At 42.2% G+C, this 6,722-nt stretch overlaps 1 pseudogene; it reads right to left on the bottom strand.

Annotated features, from left to right (window-relative positions):
* The window catches only part of LOC105756979 (uncharacterized), a 54,312-nt pseudogene that overhangs the window by 35,777 nt on the left and 11,813 nt on the right, over positions 1–6,722 (bottom strand).

Genomic DNA, 6,722 nt, shown 5'->3' with positions numbered 1-6,722 from the left:
TGGGGCACTTGGTAAGACCAGTGAATTCCATGAACATGGGCCCACTGTCACACTTCATTTGTGGTGAAGTGAGTCCCTTCATCTAAGGCAATGCTGTGTGGGACATCATGGCAGTGGATAAGGCAGTAGCATTGCATGCAGGGAAGGCAAATCCATATCCAGAGTACGTGTCTATTCAAGTAACTGCAAAATGTTGCCCTTTCCATGATGGACGTGGTCCAATGTAATCAACTCGCCACTAGGTTGCTGGCTGATCACCTTGAAAGATGGTGCCAAATTGGGGACTCAGTGATGGTCTCTGCTGCTGGCAGATTGGGGACTCAGCAGTGGCTGTAGCCAAGTCAGCCTTGGTGAGTAGAAGTCCATGTTGCCGGGCCCATGCATAACCTCCATCCCTGCCACCATGGACACTTTGCTCATGATTCCATTGAGCAATGACAGGGAAAGAGGATGACTGGTTTTCACAGAATGCATAATCTTATACAGTTGATTTTTAAAATTCTCTTCTGCTGAGGTCACCCTTTGGTGAGCATTCACATGAGACACAAATATCTTCACTTCTTAAGCCCATTCAAAGAGGTCTATTCACATACCTCTTACCCATACCTCTTTGTCTCCAATTTTCCAAACATGTTCCTTCCAAGAACCTCACCATCCACCCAAACCATTGGCCATAACCCATGAAGCAGTATACAATTACACATCTGGTCAAATCACCTTCCAATCAAAGTGAAAAATCAGGTTCACTGTTTAAAGTTCTACCCATTTGGAGGATTTCCCTTTGCCACTGTCCTTTTGGGAGGTCCCGGAAGGGGACTGTAGTGCTGCTGATGTCCACTTCGAGTGTTGCCTGTATATCGTGCATAATCATCCATAAACCAGGCATGAGTTTTCTATTCCTCAGTCAATTGGTCATAAGGAAATCCCCATGTGGCCAGACTGGGAGATGGAAGCTAATGTGACAAGAGTGGAGACCATGGGCATTTGGGCCATTTCCTCATGCAACTTACTTGTGCTTTCAGGTTCTGCTCAAGCCCAGTCTCGTATATACCACTTCCATTTGATGAAGGAGTGCTGCTGTGCACATCCAACTTTATGACTCTGTGGGCCAGACAACACTGAGTTCATAATGGGCAGCTCAGGCCACATGGTGACTTTGTGGTCCACAGTAAAGCATTTTGTCTCTACTAAGGCCCGGTAACAAGCCAAAAGCTGTTTCTCAAAAGGGGAGCACTTATCTGCAGAGGATGGCAGAGCTTTGCTCCAAAATCCTAAGGGTCTGTGCTGTGATTCACAAATAGGGGCCTGCCAATGACTGCAAAAAGCATCCTTATCTCCCACTGACCTTCAAGTACCATTGGATCAGCCAGATCATGTGGCCCAAGGGGCAGAGTGGCTTGCACAACAGCCTGAACCTGTTGCAGAGCCTTGTCTTGTTCTGGGTCCCATTCAAAACTAACAGCTTTTTGAGTCACTTGATAAATAGTCCAGAGTAGCACACCCAAATGAGGGATATCTTACCTCCAAAATCCCTTGTCAGTTGTGAGAGGAGCCAGGTGCAATAATTTATCCTTTACTTCAGAAGGAATATCTCAACATACCCCACACCACTGGACCTCTAGAAATTTCACTGAGGTGGAAGGCGCTTGAATTTTTGTGGGATTAATTTCCCACCCTCTAGCATGTAAATGTTTTACAAATAAGTCCAGAGTCATTGACACTTCTTCCTTGCTAGGTCCAATCAGCATAATGTCCTCAATGTAGTGGGCCAAAGCGACTTCTTGTGGAAGGGAAAGGCAATCAAGTTCCCTGCAGGCTAAATTATGACACAGGACTGGAGAATTAACGTATTTATGAGGTAGGCAATTGAAGGTGTATTGCTGGCCTTGCCAGCTAAAGGGAAACTGCTTGTAAGGGTTCTTTGAAACAGATATGGTAGAAAAGCATTAGCCAGATCAATAGCTGCATACCAAGTACTAGGTACCAGGAGATGTATTAATTTGCTCAAGCAATGAAACTACATCTGGAACAGCAGCTTCAATTGGAGTCACTACCTGGTTAAGTTTTCAATACTCCACTGTCATTCTTCAAGATCCATCTGTTTTTTGCACTGGCCAAATAGGCAAGTTGAATGGGGATGTGGCTGGAATCTCCACCCTTAGTCCCTGATGGTGACAGTAATCTCTGCAATCCCTCCAGGAATGTGGTATTGCTTTTGGTTTACTATTTTCCTAGTCAGGGGCAGTTCTAATGGCTTCTACTTGACTTTTTCCTACCATAACAACCCTTACTTCATCTGTCAGGGATCCAGTATGGGGGTTCTACCTGTTACTGAGTATATCTACTCCAATTGTGCATTCTTGAACTGGGGAAATCACTACAGGATGGGTTTGGGGACCCACTGGACCTACTGTAAGATGGACATGAGCTAAGACTCCATTAATAACCTGACCTCCTTATGCCACCGCTCTGACTGGTGATGTTTTGGGTCTCCTGGAATTAGTGTCAGTTCAGAACCAGTATCGAGTAATCCCCAAAAAGTCTGATTATTTCCTTTTCTCCAATGAGCAGTCACTCTTTTAAAAGGCTGTATGTCCCTTTGGAGAAGGCTGGGAGAAAGATTAACAATATAAGTTTTTTGTAGTGTATTGGAGTCTTTGCTCAGTGAGACCTGGCCTCCCCTTCATTCAAGGGGTTGTGTGTCTTTAAAGTCACTCAAGGGTTTGAGGGACCATGACTCTCTGTTCTGGTGATCCGAGTTAGACTGCTGTTCACCTGACCTAGAATTCACCCACTGGTACAGATCAAGTAAACATTTAGTAAATTTCTTATTTATATCACTCCTAGAGACACCATGCCTAATTAGCCAATTCCATAAATCCATACGGGTCAGATTATTCTGATTATTGCTTTGACTCTGCTGTCCATTATGGTAACCATGCCCACCTTGTCTTTGTTGATTGAATGCCGCCACTTGGCCCCTACCACCACAGGGTCCAATCAACACCATTGTAGTTAGGTGTCTTAACTCAGGGCATTTCCCACTGTCAAATCTGACTTACATCAAACAGCAATCACAGCAGTCTTCAAGGATGCTGACGCTCCCTTCACAAATTTTTTCCTCATTGTTGTGGTAAAAGGTGTGTCCTCTGGGCACTCCATGTGTGAGTCTGTGGGTCTAACCTGATAAATCCACTCTAGCACGCTAATTTTCCTAAGCCTTTGGATGTCTTCTTCTACAGTATACAAAGGCAAGTCTGGTACTTCACCTTGATTTAGTGTAGGCCACCGTGTAATCTATGCTTCAGCAACCCAACAAATAAACTATTAGTTCCTTTCTTAACTTCTCAAGCTGAAACATTAAAAAAAGAATCTGTGCTTAGTGAGACCATATCAATAAACTCAGAATGATCCATCTCTATGTTCCTGCACCATTATTCCACACCCTTAATAGTCTTTCACACTCATATTCCCTGGGTTTCTGTTTGTGCATATTAGAAAAGTCAAGCAGTTCTTTTAGAGTGTAGCCTACCTCCTCTTAGGTCATACGTTGTATTTCATCTTTTGGGTCTCGCTGGGACTTAAGTCTACTTATAGGTCTAGAAGCCAAAATCAGTGGGGAAGTGTTCTGAGATCATTCAATATTGTTTTTCAAAGCATCGACCTCAGGGGATGCTCCAGGCAATGACTCAGACAAAGGCTCTTTAAATGCAGTTCAGTTAATCTAATTAGATGGGGATGGAGGAGCTAACGGTTTTACTGGGCAGGGTGGTTTAGCAGACAAACATGGAGTAATCTCTTCAGATGGGAGTGAGAGTGCTGGTTCTGTTGGCAGGAGTGATTCAAAGGAATTTAAGGTCTCAGTGTCTTCAGCTTTCCTGATTATCTGCCCCCATATGTTCCCATCTCAAGTTTCAGGGTCACATATCTTCCCAATGAATGCCCTCACTTTAAATTCAGACACCTCTCTAGGTTGGCAATTGTGTTGAAGTTGTAATTCAGCCATTCTTACACTAAGACTCTGGATTTTGTTTTTGGCATATCAGTTCTGTTACTACAAGAAATCAGGCTTTCTTTCAAGGCACAAGTGGAAACTTTAAGGTTGTTTATGTGGCACTTGAGCTTTGACTCTGAAGCCCTGAGCTCATATGTTTCTTTCACCAGTTTGTCTAGCAAAAGTAGGACCAACCTACCAGCTTCCTTATAATTCTCATTATGACAAAACTGTAGAAAGGTATCACACATATGTTGACACAGAGCCTTGCCTTTCACCAACACCCAATCTATTGGTGGTGATATTTTGTATATTTGTATTGCCACCTCATGCCATGGATTAGCAGAGCCCTCTCTACTACTGGAATTAGAGTCTTCAACATCTTTAAGACTAACCAGACTTGAGAACCAATTTAGAAAACTCATATTTACAATTTTGTTTCTCTAGAACCACTCCTGGTACCAAATGTCTTAGGCTGGATTCTCTAGAAAAGTAAAATCTGTAAAGCATATAAGTATATACATAGAGAGAGATTTATATCAAGGAAATAGCTCATGTGGCTGTAGAGACTGGAACTTTGTGAGTCCATGGGTCAGGGTAGAGGCATCTCCTGATTCATGTAGCTGCAGGTGCTGGTGAACTCAAGTATGGCAGGTCAGAGAGCAGGACTCTTTCTCACAAGCTGTAAATATCAACAAATCCCAAGATAGGTAGGCAAGACTGCAGGTAAGCTGCTGGCTCAGGTCCCCAAACCAGAGGTCAGACGAACAGGAGCCAGCTGCAGGATACAGAATGAGCAAAAGCCCACAAGCCTTGCCAGAATGTCCACTTAAGTCAATGTAGGCCACATGCCCAAGGAAAGTCCCTCTCAACTGATTATCCACTCACAGCAGATTGCATCATGGAGAAGATCACATGTATGAAATCTCATCTTTGAAGTGATCACAACATCATATGGCTGTCAAACCACTGAGAATCATGGCCCATCAAGTTGACTCATAGCCTTAACCATCACAGTGTTCTTTATTTCTTCTTTTATTTCAAGTTTCACTTTTTTCACTGGCTTTTGAAAACTTGACTACATTTTGTCTTGGTGTATGTCTCTGGATTTTCATGCTTGGAGTTCATTAAGTTTCTTGGATGTGTATATTCATGTCTTTCATCAAATATGGGAAGTTTTTGGTCATTACTTCTTCAAATATTCTTTCTGCCACTTTTTTCTCCTTTCCCTCTGTGCCCTCCATTATGCTTACATTGATTTGCTTGATGGTGTCTCACAGGTATTTTAAGCCCTGTTCATTTTTCCTCATTTTTTTCTCTTTCTGCTCCTTAAACTGAACAATCTCAATTGACCTATTTTCAAGTTTGCAGATTCTTTCTTCTCCTCATTCATACTGCTGTTAAACCCCTCTAGTAAATTTTTTATTCATTTCTTGTACTGAAATGAGCAACTAATTTGACAAGCTGGACTACATAAAGAAGAACACAGACAGAATAAGGATTGGAGGAAGACACAACAACTTGGAAGATGTAGATGACACAACCTTGCTTGCTGAAAGCAAAGATGACTTGAAGCACTTAGTGATGAAGATCAAAGACTGTAGCTTTCAGTATGGATTACACCTCAACATAAAGAAAACAAAAATCCTCACAACTGGACCAATAAGCAACATCATGATAAATGGAGAAATGATTGAAGTTGTCAAGGATTTATTTCATTTTACTTGGATCCACAATCAAAGCCCATGGAAGCAGCAGTCAAAAACTCAAACAACGTATTATATTAGGCAAATCTGCTGCAAAATATCTCTTTACAGTGTTCAAAAGCAAAGACGTCGCTTTGAGGACTAAGGTGTGCTTGATCCAAGCTATGGCGTTTTCAAAAGCCTCATATGCATGCATAGCTGGGCAATGAATAAGGAAGACTGAAAAAGAATTGATGCCCTTGAGTTATGGTGTTGGTGAAGAATATTGAATATTCCATGGACTGCCAGAAGAACGAACAAATCTATCTCGGAAGAAGTACATTCAGAATGCTCCTTAGAAGCATGGACAGCAAGACTGCATATCATGTACTTGAAACATGTCATCAGGAGGGACCAGCCGCTGGAGAAGGATATCATGGTTGGTAAAGTAAGAGTGTCAGTGAAAAAGAGAAACATCCTCAACAAGATGGATTGACACAGTGGCTGCAACAATGGGCTCAAACATAGCCATGATTGTGAGGATGACACAGGACCAGGCAGTGTTTTGTTTTGTTGTACATAGGGTCACTGGGAGTCAGAACTAACTCGGTGGCATCTAACAACAACAACTTTTTCACACTGAAATTTCTATATGGTTTCTTTTTATAATTTATGTCCTTTTATTGATATTCTTTTTTTGTGTGTGACATCATTCTTCTCGTTTCCATTAGTTCCTTGATCATGTTTTTCTTTAACACTTTTAGCATATTTAAGAGAGTTGATTTAAAATATTTACTTGATAAATATTTGTCCCTCCTGTTCTCCCTTGCCCCATGCTGCTGTGGCCAATACTTTTCCCTTTAAGTGCTTTCAGCAAAATTTGTCCTGGGAGGTGTCCTATACCCAGAAACGCTCTGAGTCAGGCAAAAACAAATGCAACCCTTGTCTCAGTCCTTGAGGAAGACACCAGAAATGTCAAAGGACACCACTACAATTGTTTGAGAATAAGGTCTGTATTGCTCCCTCGGGCACTGGCAGCCTGC

The sequence above is a fragment of the Trichechus manatus genome, unplaced genomic scaffold, assembly GCF_000243295.1.
Source record: "Trichechus manatus latirostris isolate Lorelei unplaced genomic scaffold, TriManLat1.0 scaffold00335, whole genome shotgun sequence".
Taxonomy (NCBI): domain Eukaryota; kingdom Metazoa; phylum Chordata; class Mammalia; order Sirenia; family Trichechidae; genus Trichechus; species Trichechus manatus.
The sequence above is the reverse complement of the archived record's forward strand: the minus strand, read 5'-3'. Positions and strand labels throughout refer to the sequence as shown.